This window comes from Pseudorca crassidens, chromosome 2 (genome assembly GCF_039906515.1).
Source record: "Pseudorca crassidens isolate mPseCra1 chromosome 2, mPseCra1.hap1, whole genome shotgun sequence".
In the NCBI taxonomy this organism is placed as follows: Eukaryota; Metazoa; Chordata; class Mammalia; order Artiodactyla; family Delphinidae; genus Pseudorca; species Pseudorca crassidens.
Window position 1 is genome coordinate 179,445,397 of NC_090297.1, and position 16,379 is coordinate 179,461,775.

Sequence of the window (16,379 nt, forward strand, 5' to 3'; positions counted from 1 at the left end):
AATGTAAATTGATACAGCCAGTATGGAGAACAGTATGGAGGTTCCTTAAAATTCCCACTACTGGTCATATACCCTGAGAAAACCATAATTCAAAAAGAGTCATGTACGAAAATGTTCATTGCAGCTCTATTTACAATAGCCAGGACATGGAAGCAACCTAAGTGTCCACCGACAGATGAATGGATAAAGAAGATGTGGCACATATATACAATGGAATATTACTCAGCCATAAAAATAAACGAAATTGAGATATTTGTAGGAGGACCTAAAGTCTGTCATACAGAGTGAGGTAAGTCAGAAAGAGAAAAACAAATACCGTATGCTGACACATATATATGGAATGTAAAAAAAAAAAAAAAAAAAAAAGAGGTCATGAAGAACCTAGGGATATTACAGGAATAAAGACACAGACCTACTAGAGAATGGACTTGAGGATATGGGGAGGGGTAAGGGTAGGCTGTGACAAAGTGAGAGAGTGGCATGGACATATATACACTACCAAACGTAAAATAGATAGCTAGTGGGAAGCAGCCGCATAGCACAGGGAGATCAGCTCAGTGCTTTGTGACCACCTAGAGGGGTGGGATAGGGAGGGTGGGAGGGCGGGAGATACAAGAGGGAAGAGATATGGGAACGTATGTATATGTATAACTGATTCACTTTGTTATAAAACAGAAACTAACGCACCATTGTAAAGCAATTATACTCCAATAAAGACGTTAAAAAAAGAAGACACTAATTACCAATGTTAGGAAGGAAACAGGGGATATCTTTACAGACACTGCAGAAATCTAAAGGATGATAAGGAAATACAACAAACACCTCTACACACATAAATTTAACAACTTAGGTAAAATGGTTCAATTTCACCACAACTCACCTATATGAAAGAGATCATCTGTTTGGTCCTACAAGTATTAAGAAAATTTCACCACAATTTCACCACAACTCACCTGTATGAAAGAGATCATCTGTTTGGTCCTACAACTATTAAGAAAATTGCATCTGTAATTTAAAAATTCCCAAAATAAAATCCCTAGGCCCAGATTGTTTCACTTGAAAATTCTATCAAAACTTTTAAAAAGAATTAACACTAATTCTACACAATTTTTCTAGAAAGCAAAAGAAGAGATAATACAGGGGAACTTTAACTTGATAAACAGTATCTTAAAAATCTATGATAACATCATACTTAATGGTGAAAAACTGAATGTTTGGGGAAATCACTACAGATCCTATAGACATTAAAAAGATTAAAAATTTATGAATAATTCTATGCCCCCAAATTTGATAAACTAGATGAAATGGACCAATTATTTGGAAGACACAATTTGCCAAAATTCATACAAGAAGAAATAGACAATATAAATAGTTCTATGTGTATTAAAGAAATTGAATCAATAATTAAGAACATTCCAAATCAGAAAGCAGCAGGATTAATTGTGTTGATTGGTGAATTCCACCAAACCTTTATGGAACAAATTATACTAAGTCTTTACAATCTTTTCAGAGGATAGAATCAGAGAGCATATTTTCAAACTCATTCTATGAAGCCAGCATTACACTTACACTAAAACTAAACAACAACATTACAAAAAAAAAAAAAAAAACTACAGACAAATATCTTTCATGAACATACATGAAAAATTCCTCAACAAAGTATCTGCAAATGGAATCCAAGAGTGTACAAAAAGAATTATTCTCTGTGACCAGGTAGGATTTATCTTAGGTATGCAAGGCTGATTCAAAATTTGAAAATCAACTAAATGTAATCCATCACCTTCAACAGGTTAAAAAAAAATACAACACATAATCATATCAACAGATGCAGGAAAAGCATTTGACAAAATTCAACACCCATTCATGATAAAAAAGAAAAAACTCTCAGTAAACTAGACATAGAGGGAAACTCCCTCAATTCCTTGATAAAGAATAATCTTTAAAAAACAAAAATGCAGCTAACATCATACTTAATAGTGAGAAACCCAAACCTTCCCCAGTAAGATCACGTACAAGACATAAATATTCCCTTTCACCACTCTTTTTCAACATCTTACCAGAAGTTTTAGCTAATGCAAAGAGACATGAAAAGGTGGGTGTTAAAATTATATATATTGGGAAGGAAGAAATAAAACTGTCTTAGTTCACAGATGACATCATCATCTATATAAAACAATTGAAAGAATTGACAAAAATTCTAGAAGTAATAAATAATAGCAAGGTTGCAAAATACAAGGTTAATATATAAAAGTCAATTGCTTTCCTATATACCAGGAATGAACAAGTAGAATTTGAAATTAAAAACACAATACTATTAATATTATCACCCAGATAAAAGAAATAAAGTATAAATCTAACAAAATATTTACAATTCCATATGAGGAAAACTATAAAACTCTGATCAATAATTTAAAATAACTAAATAAATGAAAAGATATTCCATGTTTGATAGAAAGATTCAACATTGTGAAGATGTCAGTTTTTCCCTACTTGATCTATAGATTCAGTTTAAACCCTATCAAAATGCCATCAAGTTATTTCACTGACATAATAATTCTAAAGTTTACATGGAGACCCTTGGACCAGCACAATATTGAAAAAGGAAAACAAAGTTGGAGGACTGACATTACCCAACTTTAAGACTTACCATAAAGCTAGTGATTAAAATCTGTGGTATTGGTAAAAGAATAGACAAACAGATCCATGGAACAGAACAGAGATCCCAGAAACAGACCCACGTAAATATAGTCAACTTATTTTTGACAAAGGTGCAAATGCAATATAATGAAGCAAATATAATAATTTCAACAAATTGTGCAGGAACAATTAGACATACATGTGGAGAAAAAAAAAAGAAGGAATCTAGACAGACCTAAACCCTTCACAAAAATTAACACAAAGTGCATCATGGCCTAAATGTGAAACAAAAAACTATAAAAATACTGGAATATAGCACAGAAAAAGCCTACATGACCTTGGATATAGCAATGACTTTTAGATACAACACTAAAGTTACTATCTATGAAAGAAATGATGAATAAGTTGGGCTTCATTAAAATTAAAAACTTCGGCTCTGCAAAAGACAATATCAAGAGAATGAGAAGGCAAGCAACAGACTGGAAGAAAATATGAGCAACAGATACATCTGGTAAAGGATTATTATAAAAAAAAATATAAAGAATTCTTAAAACTCAACAGTAAGAAAACAAACAGGTCTTTTGTCTCTTTAGGTAGGTTTATTCCCAGTATTTTATTCTTTTTGATTCAATGGTAAATGGGATTGTTTCCTTAATTTCTGTTTCTGATTTTTTGTTGTTAGTATTTAGAAATGCAACAGATTTCTGTGTATTATTTTTGTATTCTGCGACTGTACTGAGTTCATTGATAAGCTGTAGTAGTTTTCTGGTAGCATCTTTAGGATTTTCTATGCATAGTATCATGTCATCTGCAAGCAGTGACAGTTTTACTTCTTTTCCAGTTTGGATGAGAGTTATTTCTTTTTCTTTTCTGATTGCCATGGCTAGGACTTCCAAAACTGTGTTGAATAACAGTGGCAAGAATGGACATTCTTGTCTTGTTCCTGATCTTAGAGAAAATGCTTTCAGTTTTTCACCATTGAGAATGATGTTTGCTATGGGTTTGTCATATATGGCCTTTATTGTGTTGAGGTATGTTCCCTCTGTGCCCACTTTCTGAAGAGTTTTTATCATAAAAGGATGCTGAATTTTATCAAAAGCCTTTTCTTCATCTACTGAAATGATCATATGTCTTTTTTTATTTTTCAATTTGTTTATGTGAGGTATCACACTGATTGATTTGCAGATATTGAAAAATCCGTGTGTCCCTGGATAAATCCCATTTATCATGGCATAAGGAAATAATCTCACTTACCATCACATCAAAAAGAATAAATACCTAGGAATAAACCTACATAAGGAGGCAAAAGACCTGCACTCAGAAAACTATAAGACACTGTTGAAAGAAACTGAAGATGACACAAACGGATGGAAAGATATACCATGCTCTCAGATTGGAAGAATCAATATTGTCAAAATGACTATACTACCCAAGGCAATCTACAGATTCAATGCAATCCCTATCAAATTACCAATAACATTTTTCACAGAACTAGAACAAAAAATGTTAAAATTTCTATGGAAACACAAAAGACCCTGAATAGCCACAGCAATATTGAGAAAGAAAAATGGAGCTGGAGGAATCAGACTCCCTGACTTCAGACTATACTACAAAGCTACAGTAATCAAAACAGTATGGTACTGGCACAAACAGTACTGGCGCAACAGACATATAGATCAATGCAACAGGATAGAAAGCCCCCAAATCAACCTACACACCTATGGTCAATTAATCTACCACAGTGGAAGCAAGAATATACAATGGAGAAAAAACAGTCCCTTCAACAAGTGGTGCTGGGGAAACTAGACAGCTACATGGAAAAGAATGAAATCAGAACATTCTCTAACACCACACACAAAAATAAGCTTAAAATGGATTAAAAATGTAAATGTAACTCAGACTATAAAACTCTTAGAGGAAAACATAGGCAGAACACTCTGTGACATAAATTGCAGCAATATCTTTTTGGATCACTCTCCTAGAGTAATGGAAATAAAAACAAAAATAAAGACATGTGACCAAATTAAACTTAAAAACATTTTCACAGCAAAGGAAACCATAAAATAGGCAAGAAGACAACCCATAGAATGGGAGAAAATAGTTGGAAATGATGTGACCGATAGGGATTAATCCCCAAGATAAAGGAACAGCTCATACAGCTCAATATCAAAAAAAAAAAAAAAAAACAAAAAACAAACAACCCAATCAAAAACTGGGCAGAAGACCTAAATAGACATTTCTCCAAAGAAGACATACAGATGGCTAAAAGGCACATGAAAAGGCACATGAAAAGATGTTCAGCATCACTAATTATTAGAGAAATGCAAATCAAAACTACAATGAGGTATTACCTCCCACCAGTCAGAATGGCTGTCATCAAAAAGTCTACAAATAATAAATGCTGAAGAGGGTGTGGAGAAAAAGGAACCCTTTTACACTCTTGGTGGGAATGTAAATTGGTGCAGCCACTATGGTGAAGAGTATGGAAGTTCCTTACAAAAGTAGAAACAGAATTACCATATGAGCCTGCAATCCTACTCTTGGGCATATATCCAGAAAAAAACATAATTTGAAAAGATACATGTAATGTTCATTGCAGCACTATTTACAATAGCCAAGACATGAAAGCAACCTAAATGCCCATCAACAGATGAACAGATGAAGAAGATGTGGTATATATACACAATGGGATATTAGCCACAGAAAAGAATGAAATAATGCCATTTGCAGTGATATGGATGGACCTAGAGATTATCATACTAAGTGAAGTAAGCCAGACAGAGAAAGATAAATATCGTATGATATCACTTATATGTGGAATCTAAAAAATGATACAAATGAACTTATTTACACAATAGAAAGAGACTCACAGACACAGAAAACACACCTATGGTTACCAAACGGGAAAGGCGGTTGGGGGGAGGGATAAACTAGGAGATTGGGATTAACATATACACACTACTGTATATAAAATAGATAACCAACAAGAGCCTACTGTATAGCTCAGGGAAATATACTCAATACTTTATAATAAACTATTAGGGAAGAGAATCTGAGTCATATATATATATATATATATATATATGACTGAATCACTTTGCTGTACACCTGAAACTAACACGTTATTGTAAATCAACTGTACTTTAATTTTAAATAAAGAAACAACACCATTAAGAAATGAGCCAAAGTCCTTAACAGACACCTCACCAAAGAAGATAAATAAATCACAAATAAGCAAATGGAAAGATACTCCTCATCAAATGTTATCAGGTAAATGCAAATTAAAACAGCAATGAAATACCACTACATACTTATTAAAATGGCCAAAATGCAAAGCACTGACAACATCAAATGCTGACAAGGATTTGGAATAACAGGTAATTCTATTCATTGCTTGTGTGGATGTAAATGGCACAGCCACTCTGGAAAGCAGTTTGGCTTTGTATACTGTTACTAAACAATCCAGTAACTGCACTCCTTGGTATTTACCCAAAGGAGTAGTGGACTTATGTCCACATAAAAATCTTTACATGAATATTTACAGAAACTTTACTCATAATTGCCAAGCCTTGGGAGAAAATTTCAATAATAAAATGAAAAGAGCTACTGAGCCATGAAAAAACATAGAGGAAACTTAAATGCATATTATTAAGTGTAAGAAGTCAATCTGAAGAAGCTATATATGTTAAGATTCAAAGTATATGACATTCTGGAAAAGGCAAAACTACAGAAACAGTAAAAAGTTCAGTGGTTGCCTGGGGATTCTGGGGGCAGGAGTGGGTAAATAGGTGGAACACACAGGATTTTAAGGGCAGTAAAATACTCTGTATAATATAATAATGGATACATGTCATTATACATTTGTTCAGACCTATAGAATGTACAATAGTAAGAGTAAACCATAATATAAATTATGGACTTTGGGTTATTATGATGTGTCACTGTAGGTTCATCAGTTGTTAACAAATGTACCCTCTGGGAGGGTATACATATGAGGGGGAAGGGGTTATATGGGAATTCCTGGCACCTTCACCTCAATTTTTCTGTGAATTTAAAACTGCTTTAAAAAATAAAGCCTTCATAATAATAATTTTTAAAAACTCACTGAATATTTTCCACCGAAGTTCAGTAATAAGATGAGACTTTTCACTACTTTCATCAATCTCTTCAACATAGTACTGAAAGTTCTAGCCAATGCAATAAAGTAAGAAGAAAAACAAGCCAGCTTTAAACAAAACATTGTTATACTTGACACCAAAAACTTGGTCCATGAAAAAAATGATAAAAAGAAATTCACAAAATTAAAAGTTATGCTCTATAAAAGACCCTGTTAAAAGAATGAAAAGATATGCCACATAACTGGAATGGTTAATATTATATCATCTGGAGTGGGCATGGGTTTGGCCCAACATTATTCTGGGTGTTTCTGGCTGAGATCAAGATTTGAATGGGGAGATGGAGTAGAGCAGATTGCTCTCCTTAGTCTGGGTGGGCCTATCCAATCAGCTGAAAATCTTCATAGAGCAAAAAGGCTGAGTAAGAGGAAACTTCTGCTTGACTGTTGAGCTGGAACATCAATCTTTTCCTTCCTTTGAACTCAAATTGAAATACTGGCCTTTCTTGGGACTTGAGCCTGCAAACTTCCTGATTGGAGTTAACAGCATTGACTCTCCAACTTGTCAGGCCTTTGGACTCAGACCGAGACTAGACATTGGCTCCCCTGTATCTCCAGTTTGCCGACAGCAGATCTTGGGACTTCTTGCCATATAATACAATGAGAAAATGGCAAGAGACAGGAAGAAACACTTAGCTCAGGAAGATATACAAACAATAAGAACATAAAAATAACCACTTGGGAAATACGAATTAAAACTATAATGACAATAAAACAGAACAAAACAATGAGCTATCACTACACTTACCGGAATGTCTATAATTTTGAAAAAAATATATAGTGACACCAAATGCTAAAGAGAATGCAGAGGAACTGGATTACTTATACATTGCTAGTGGATTGTTAAAAGAAAACAAACAGTTTTGCAGTTTCTTCAAAAAACTAAACATTCAATTACCATAGGACTCAGCAGTCGGACTCCTAGGCATCTATACTAAAGAAATAAAAACTTATTATCACCTATTTTCACACAAAATTTATACATGACTGCTTATGACAGCTTTTTAAAAAATAATATCCCCAAACTGGAAATAACCCTGATGCCCTTCAACAGGCGATAAGTAAAACCATCTGTGGTACATCCATACTACGGAATAGTACTTGGGAATAAAGCAAAATGAAATATATGTACACATAACAACTCTGATGATCTCCAGAAATTTACACTGATTGCAAAAGAAAAATACTTATCCAAAAGCATTCTTGAAATGATGAAACTATAGGAATGAAGAACAGTTGAAAAGGAAATGGGTGTGGCTATAAAAGGGAAATATAATGATCTTTTTCATGGTGACAATGTTCTATATCATCAATGTATCAATGTCAACATCGGGCTGTGATATTGTATGATGGTTTTGCAAGACATTTCCATTGGAGAAAACTAGTACAAGGTACATGGGAATCTATGTTATTTCTTACAACTACATTTAAGCGTACAATGACCTCAAATAAAAATTTAATTAAAGATGATTAGGGACAAAATTTAACCTGTACTGTGGGAAAAAATAATGGTCAGATATAAAACTTTTCAGAAAAAAATACAGAAAATTATTACCAAAAACCTGCAGGAAAATGTATATTAGAGAGAGATCTTCAGAAACAACTAAAATAATCCCAGGTTCAGATTCTTAGGATTCAGTCTGGTAATGCAGGATGTCTGATTTGCACAACTTTTCATTTATTCAGTGATTACACTTTATTCATGTCATTTCTTTTCTACTCTTTTTACTTCTTTATAAATACCCTGTTTGATAATTCTTATTTATTATGAAAATATTTAGTCCTATGTTTAGTTTTCTAACATATCTGAAAATAAAGTTACCATAATAGTATTTATTCTATTCATTCAATTTTTTCTTGTTCTTTCCACTTCACTTCCATGCCTTTTATAGGATAAATTAAATATTTTAGAGTCACTTTCCCCTCTCTACTTCATTATATCATCTTTTAATAGTTATACTAGAGATAACAACATGCATAATTGGCTTTTAAAATATACCATGTAAAGGTGCTTTACCACTTCCCAACATAGCAGGGAATTTACAATAGCTTAAAGCCATTTACCCCTTCTCCTACATTGTTTTGCTGTTATCTGACTTTCAATGCCAGATATATCAATAGTATAAACTCCGAAGCACATTTTTATTTTTAATAGATCAGTATTTTATATTTTAGTTTTGCCCATATACTACATTATATGGGAGGGTTATTCATTCCTTCCTGCACATTCAGGCTGAATTCTGAGACTCTGGATGAGCCACTACATTCAGTGAAAGAGCTGAGATTTACAGCTTATCTGAAATGATACAAAGAAAGCAGACATACAAAGTGGATAAATGGAGGACAAGAGAAGGTGGTAGAACTAGTGGAAATAAAAGTAAAAATCTAACGAAAATAACATTTAAACACATGGTGTGAAATTAGAGGGTAGAAACAGAAAATAATGATGGATATACCTTAAGCAAAAAAAACTTAGCTAGCCTGATAATGTTATGTAAATGGTCTAAATATTTTATATATGATGATAAATAATATCTTATTCACAGATATATTGGTATGCTTTTAGCTGATAATTTATTAGAAACCCAAACAGAGGCACCAAAAATTATGGTTGAAAACAGGTAACTAAAAATTAGGGTTTTATCGATTTAAGTTATACAACCAGAGCCATCAGCTATGATTTTATTTAATTTACATTTGAGTAATAAAAGTTTCAGAAACCTGAATTATAATAATTGTAAATAATTTATAAGTACTAATTAAAGTTCTAAGCAAACAGTTATCTTTTAAAATCTATTTTGTAAGGCATTTGCCATTTTTAAAAAATATAAATGCCCTTTGAGAAAGTTTTAGAAATCCTTGCTAGAGATTTGAAGATAAAAATGTTTTTAAACATCCATTTTTTCATAAGCTTTATAAAATACTATGTTCCACCAGAATTCTAATATACTACAAACCCCCTGTGGAGTACAATAAAAAGATTTCTATGTAGTTCATATGTCTTTCTTTCTGACTAATGGAAAACAAATGAAATGATGAAAAAGTCACATTAGAGTCAGTCACACATCATAAATTGCCTTTCTTAGTGTGTCATTGTATAAAATGACTTGATGTGCCCCAGAGGAGAATTCCATTAAAACACATACTCTTCTCATTCAGAACTTTAGCTTCATAAAGGAGGAAAGACAGAAAAGTGTAGTAATGCCCATCTGAACCTCTTGATATAATACGTGTAGGCAACTATAGTTGGGAACCAGTGAAAAGCTATAAAGAATGGAAAATATCCCTTCTATGATATACCCTGTGTAACAAGAAGATTAATAGATTTCTAAGTTCATATTTTCTTTTTAAACTGCCTAAAATATCCACACATTACCCTAAAACTCATACAACTCTGTCATAAGTGAATGGTAGCAATATTTGTGCACACTTGTCATTTAATAAAAATATTAAAGTTTCTCTTTCCATAAACTCATCATGGGAATGGTTTTAAATGATGGGCTCAGTACCAATAAACCCTGCATATAAAGACTGCATTTGGCTGATTCTAAACGATACTCTCTTACACACACACACGCAATTTAAAAATCCTCTCAAAATGAAACCAAATGAAAAAGAATGAAAAGCACTTTTGCATTTATACCATCTGCTACATTATACTTACAATCCATTTAGCATAACTCCCTTCTTAGTTTGCAAAGTGAAACATACTAGTTTTGTACACTCTCCAAATCCAGTAGGCACCAATCATGTAGAATTTAACTTACATGGCCACATTCCACAGCCTTGATATTTTTCCAATTACTTATTTTTCATTATAATCACTAAAACTTTTCATATTGATATGATGGATGCTTACACATGAGATGGAATTTTTAAAATGGTGTCCATACCGGTGGCAGTAAAATTTAATCTAAGATACTAGATAGGTACAGCATTGGTCAGCGCTTGATTCTTTTATTATGTAAAATACATGTGGAGTATTCTTTATTTGAAGCTAACTTGTTATATGATTCTTTTATGGAGACCTACTGTTTAGAAAAACCAGCCCTTCCTTAGCTGTGAAACACACAAAAATAGGAACATTATATTAGTAATATGAGTATACATGAAGTTACCATCCCCATTTCCACAGTATTTTTATTCCATTTTTACAAGACCTCAAATCCTTTGAAGAACATTTTCTCATTTTTTTCCACTCTATTTGCTCACCTTTTAGCTTAGCCTAGTGACAACTGTCGTAACTTGAGTATCTGATTTACTATCTTTTTGCCCACCATAGATATTGTGATTTTATTGAACAAACACGTTTTCCACACAATAATTTTCCCAGCATTTCTAAACTCCACAGATCAAATAATCTTCTCCATCTTTTTTAGCTTCCCACGCTCATGGTCAGACTCTAGCCAAGCGTTACCCAATAGAAATATAATACAACCATACTTAAAAAAACAGTGTAATAAACACACATACACACACTATGAAGAAAGAGCTAAAATTCATTTTAATTGTACATTGTTTTTAAACCAATGTATCCACAATATTTTGGACATTGGTGAAAATTCCTGTGTTAAAATTACAATATGCTCCATCCAAACCAAGACTAACAAGAAAATTTATGGTTTATAAGTACGTGGAAACTTAGGAAAACCTGAGGAAATTGAGAGAATTATAAATAGGATAAAACCTATCTTCAGCCACTCTGATAAAACAGTTTTTTGTAACAGGAATCAGCTGAGATATAGAATGTAGAAATGGCACTTTTCTTTCACAAGAGCAAAGAGATTAATACCTAATACACTATTAGCAAGAGAAAAATATGTTTTCTCTTTTTATTGTAATACAATTATTTTTGATATGCCAGTGAAATGCTCACTTATTTTCTTTGAAATAATTTCAATGAAAATAATTATAGAATATGGCTCTCAAAAAGCTCATGATCTTAATGACATGACTTGAAACATACAAATTATAACAAATTATGCTTTTTTATTATCACTTCATATATTTCACACATATTGTCAGTATTTGAATGACATTTTTGGGAAGTTGAAGGCATGCCTATTACTACTTTTTTCTGCTCTGAAAGTAATTGAGAGCAGCTTCCTCTTTGTGTCTCCTTTCTGAAAAATTACAAAACTCTATATTGCAGCCATAATTCCCACATGTCCATTAGCACTTCCCTTTGGTAACAAAAATTGTATGCTTTACCTTTTAAACTAAATTTGTGTTTCCTTTTCTGTCAAATATACTTGAATATATCAAGATATTATATTCAATTTAAAAGAAACACAACTAAAAAGAGAGTGTCAAAAACTGACAGTTCTGGTTTCCTAGTAGCTACTGAACTTCATAAGAAAATTGTGGGATTAAAATAAAATAAAATATAACAATACAAACAATATACACAGAAATAGGCATCTCAGTTTTAAAGAGAACACTCCCTTTAAGCATGTCTTTATTGAGGATTAAAAATATATACATAAATTCTGTATAAAATGTGTATATGTACATTTATCTAGCTCTAAGATTAAAAAGAAAAGGCAAATTTACAAGTGGAAGGAAGAGGTGCTGTCAGCTAGAGCATATCTCATCCTCCTTACCTTGATAATGCCAAGGAGAAAGGAAAATGAAAAAATTGTTTTGTCAAAATTATTTGCAAACATGCTAATCAATGGTGCTGAATAGGTTCTAATAGAGAAAGATAAGGAGAGTCTTAATCTATGGAATGCTTTTAGCATGGTGCTCCTGGTCTGCCTGGGCTTCTTATGATAAACAAACCTGGAATTTTTGTATTTATGGGGCATGGCCAGTGGTCTGCTAGAGTTGGCTCAAACCGGTTTTTGAGCACCAAGTTTATACATCCCTTTCCTACTCTAAATCCAGTGACACCACATTGTAGGCTTAAAATCACCCACAATGTATTTACATCACAAAGACTAGCATATGCAGGCTTCCCTGGTGGCACAGCAGATAAGAATCTGCCTGCCCCCATCTCCTGGCTATTGTAAATAGAGCTGCAATGAACACTGTGGTACATGACTCTTTTTGAATTACGGTTTTCTCAGGGTATATGCCTAGTAGTGGGATTGCTGGGCGGTATGGTACTTCTATTTGTAGTTTTTTAAGGACCCTCCATACTGTTCTCCATAGTGGCTGTATCAATTTACATTCCAACCAGCAGTGCAAGAGGGTTCCCTTTTCTCCACACCCTCTCCAACATTTATTGTTTCTAGATTTTTTGATGATGGCCGTTCTGACCGGTGTGAGATGATATCTCATTGTAATTTTGATTTGCATTTCTCTAATGATTAATGATGTTGAGCATTCTTTCATGTGTTTGTTGGCAATCTGTATATCTTCTTTGGAGAAATGTCTATTTAGGTCTTCTGCCCATTTTTGGATTGGGTTGTTTGTTTTTTTTGTTATTGAGCAGCTTGAGCTGCTTGTACATTTTGGAGATTAATCCTTTGTCAGTTGCTTCATTTGCAAATATTTTCTCCCATTCTGAGGGTTGTCTTTTGGTCTTGTTTATGGTTTCCTTTGCTGTGCAAAAGCTTTGAAGTTTCATTAGGTCCCATTTGTTTATTTTTGTTTTTATTTCCATTTCTCTAAGAGGTGGGTCAAAAAGGATCTTGCTGTGATTTATGTCATAGAGTGTTCTGCCTATGTTTTCCTCTAAGAGTTTGACAGTTTCTGGCCTTACATTTAGATCTTTAATCCATTTTGTGCTTATTTTTGTGTATGGTGTTAGGGAGTGTTCTAATCTCGTACTTTTACATGTACCTGTCCAGTTTTCCCAGCACCACTTATTGAAGAGGCTCTCTTTTCTCCACTGTATATTCTTTCCGATGAATGGATAAAGAAGATGTGGCACATACATACAATGGAATATTACTCAGCCATAAAAAGAAACAAAATTGAGTTATTTGTAGTGAGGTGGATGGACCTAGAGTTTGTCATACAGAGTGAAGTAAGTCAGAAAAAGAAAAACAAATACCTTATGCTAACACATATATATGGATTCTAAGGGGAAAAAAAGAGGTCATGAAGAACCTAGGGGTAAGATGGGAATAAAGACACAGACCTACTAGAGAATGGACTTGAGGATATGGGGAGGGGGAAGGGTAAGCTGTGACAAAGAGAGTGGCATGGACATATATACACTACCAAACGTAAAATAGATAGCTAGTGGGAAGCAGTCGCATGGCACAGGGAGATCAGCTCGGTGCTTTGTGACCACCTAGAGGGGTGGGATAGGGAGGGTGGAAGGGTGGGAGGTGCAAGACGTAAGGGATATGGGAACATATGTATATGTATAACTGATTCACTTTGTTATAAAGCAGAAACTAACACACCATTGTAAAGCAATTATACTCCAATAAAGATGTTAAAAAAAAGAAAGAAAGAAAAGGGCTTCCCTGCTGGCGCAGTGGTTGAGAGTCCGCCTGCTGATGCAGGGGACGCGGGTTTGTGCCCTGGTTCGGGAGGATCCCACATGCCGCGGAGCGGCTGGGCCCGTGAGCCATGGCCGCTGAGCCTGCGCATCCGGAGCCTGTGCTCCGCAGCGGGAGAGGCCACAACAGTGAGAGGCCCGCGTACCGCCAAAAAAAAAAAAAAAAAAGAATCTGCCTGCCAATGAAGGGGACACAGGTTCAATCCCTGGTCTGGGAAGATCCCACACGCTGTGGAGTAACTAAGCCCGTGCGCCACAGCTACTGAAGCCCGCGCGCCTAGAGCATGTGCTCCAGAAGAGAAGCCCCCGCAAACAGAAGCCCACACACTGCAACTAGGGGAAGCCTGCGAGTAGCAGTGAAGGCACAATGCAGCCAAAAATAAATAAATAAATGAAAAAAAAAAAAAAAAGACTAGCATATGCTATAAATCTGGGCTTTTGTACAATTCCCACAGCCAGAGAGTGAATTGTTAAACATATAACAGCATGTCATTTCCATTTTCCCCCTTTATATTTGGTTCTAGTGTAAAGAAACACCCCCATCTTGAAAGAGCTCCGGCATGAATTCCTAACCAGAGGAGTTGCCTGATGAAGATGCAACAGGGGGACATGTTATAGGGTGGGCGTGGGGCACTTCTGGCACAACTGAGCAAAGAGCTCTTCCAAACAAGCCACAACAACAACAGCAACCTGGGCAAAGCTGTCAAAAACAATCATTTAAAGACCCAGGAAAGTGGTGAAAAGGCATGTAACAATTGAGAAACAGATATTCAAGAATGTCTGTTGAATCTCAGGAAGAGCAGTAGGTGTACGGCATCTTAACCAGAAACTGCTTTCTCCGTGGCTCCCCAGATCCACGGTTAGAAATTCTACACAGCCAGGTAGGGCGGACCATCAGGCATTAGCAGCTCTGCTGTCTGAGTGCAGGAGGTTGACGTTATTTGAAGCACTGTGTAAAAAAATCCATGCCCAGATCTTAAAAGATGTCTCTAGAACCACATAGCTAGCTAGTGGACCACGCTGATTAAAAGCGCTGAGCATATCTGAACTATCAGCAAGTTTCAGCACTTCAAAAACTAAACCATGCATTTTTAACAGTTTCATGTGTATTTCTTCAGTTTGAGTCTGTCTGGAACCTCTCACTTCTGCTACTCTTTGCCGTGTTCCCAAATCCAATTCTCATTCATCAGCTGTTTGTCATAGAACCCCACACTCCAAATGATCTGTGCATTCTCTCTCCAAACCGTATCTTCCAATGCTAACTTTCTAACCAACAATTCTCATTGTTCTGCCTTAATTTAGTTCCGTTTTAAAGAAATTCCCCTACCCTCATCATATGTAGCATCTTTACTAAGACTCTGTCTCCTTGCCTGAGCTAAAATATGGATCTTCTCTAAGGGCACTGTTTCTCCTATGCCATGTATGAAAGGCTGCTAATTTTCTTGTAGCCCACGACCCTAATGTTCAGGGTGATCTGGTGCTGTCACTGATACCTGTTTGCTACCGTTTACATCTTCAGTTCATCTTCACCAGAGTAATTTCCTAAGCCTATAGACTCTAGTGCAAAGCGATTGAGAATTTGCACCCTGGATCACAATTTCCTTTCCTGCCGTAATCCTAGATGGTTTCTGTGTCTACAAAGATGTCCAAGAGAACACATTAGATTTTAATATCAATACCATTTTAATTTCTCTGGCCTGCTTTCCACACCTTCCCAGCACATTACTCTTTAAACAGCACTTTTGATCCTATTACAACCTGGAACTCTTCAAACAAATTAAACAAATGACAACTTATCAAACCTTCATAACTGTTTCTACCCTTCTAGTTCCTTCACTCCATTATTCCTATCTCTTCCTCTTCCTCTTTCTTAAGATTTCAAACACCTGCACTTTTTCATATGCCACCTTTATACTCTCAGCCCCTGTCACTTTCATACCAAAATGATTTTTCTTTCCAACCATAATTTTACTTGTACTTTCAACTACCTTATTCCTTTAAACTTTGGCTATATTCTGTAATATTATACGGTACTTAAACTTTTGTTAACCTTATCATTCTTTTTTTCTAGTCCTTTTGGGGACTGCTGGTTATTTTTGAAAATACTGCATA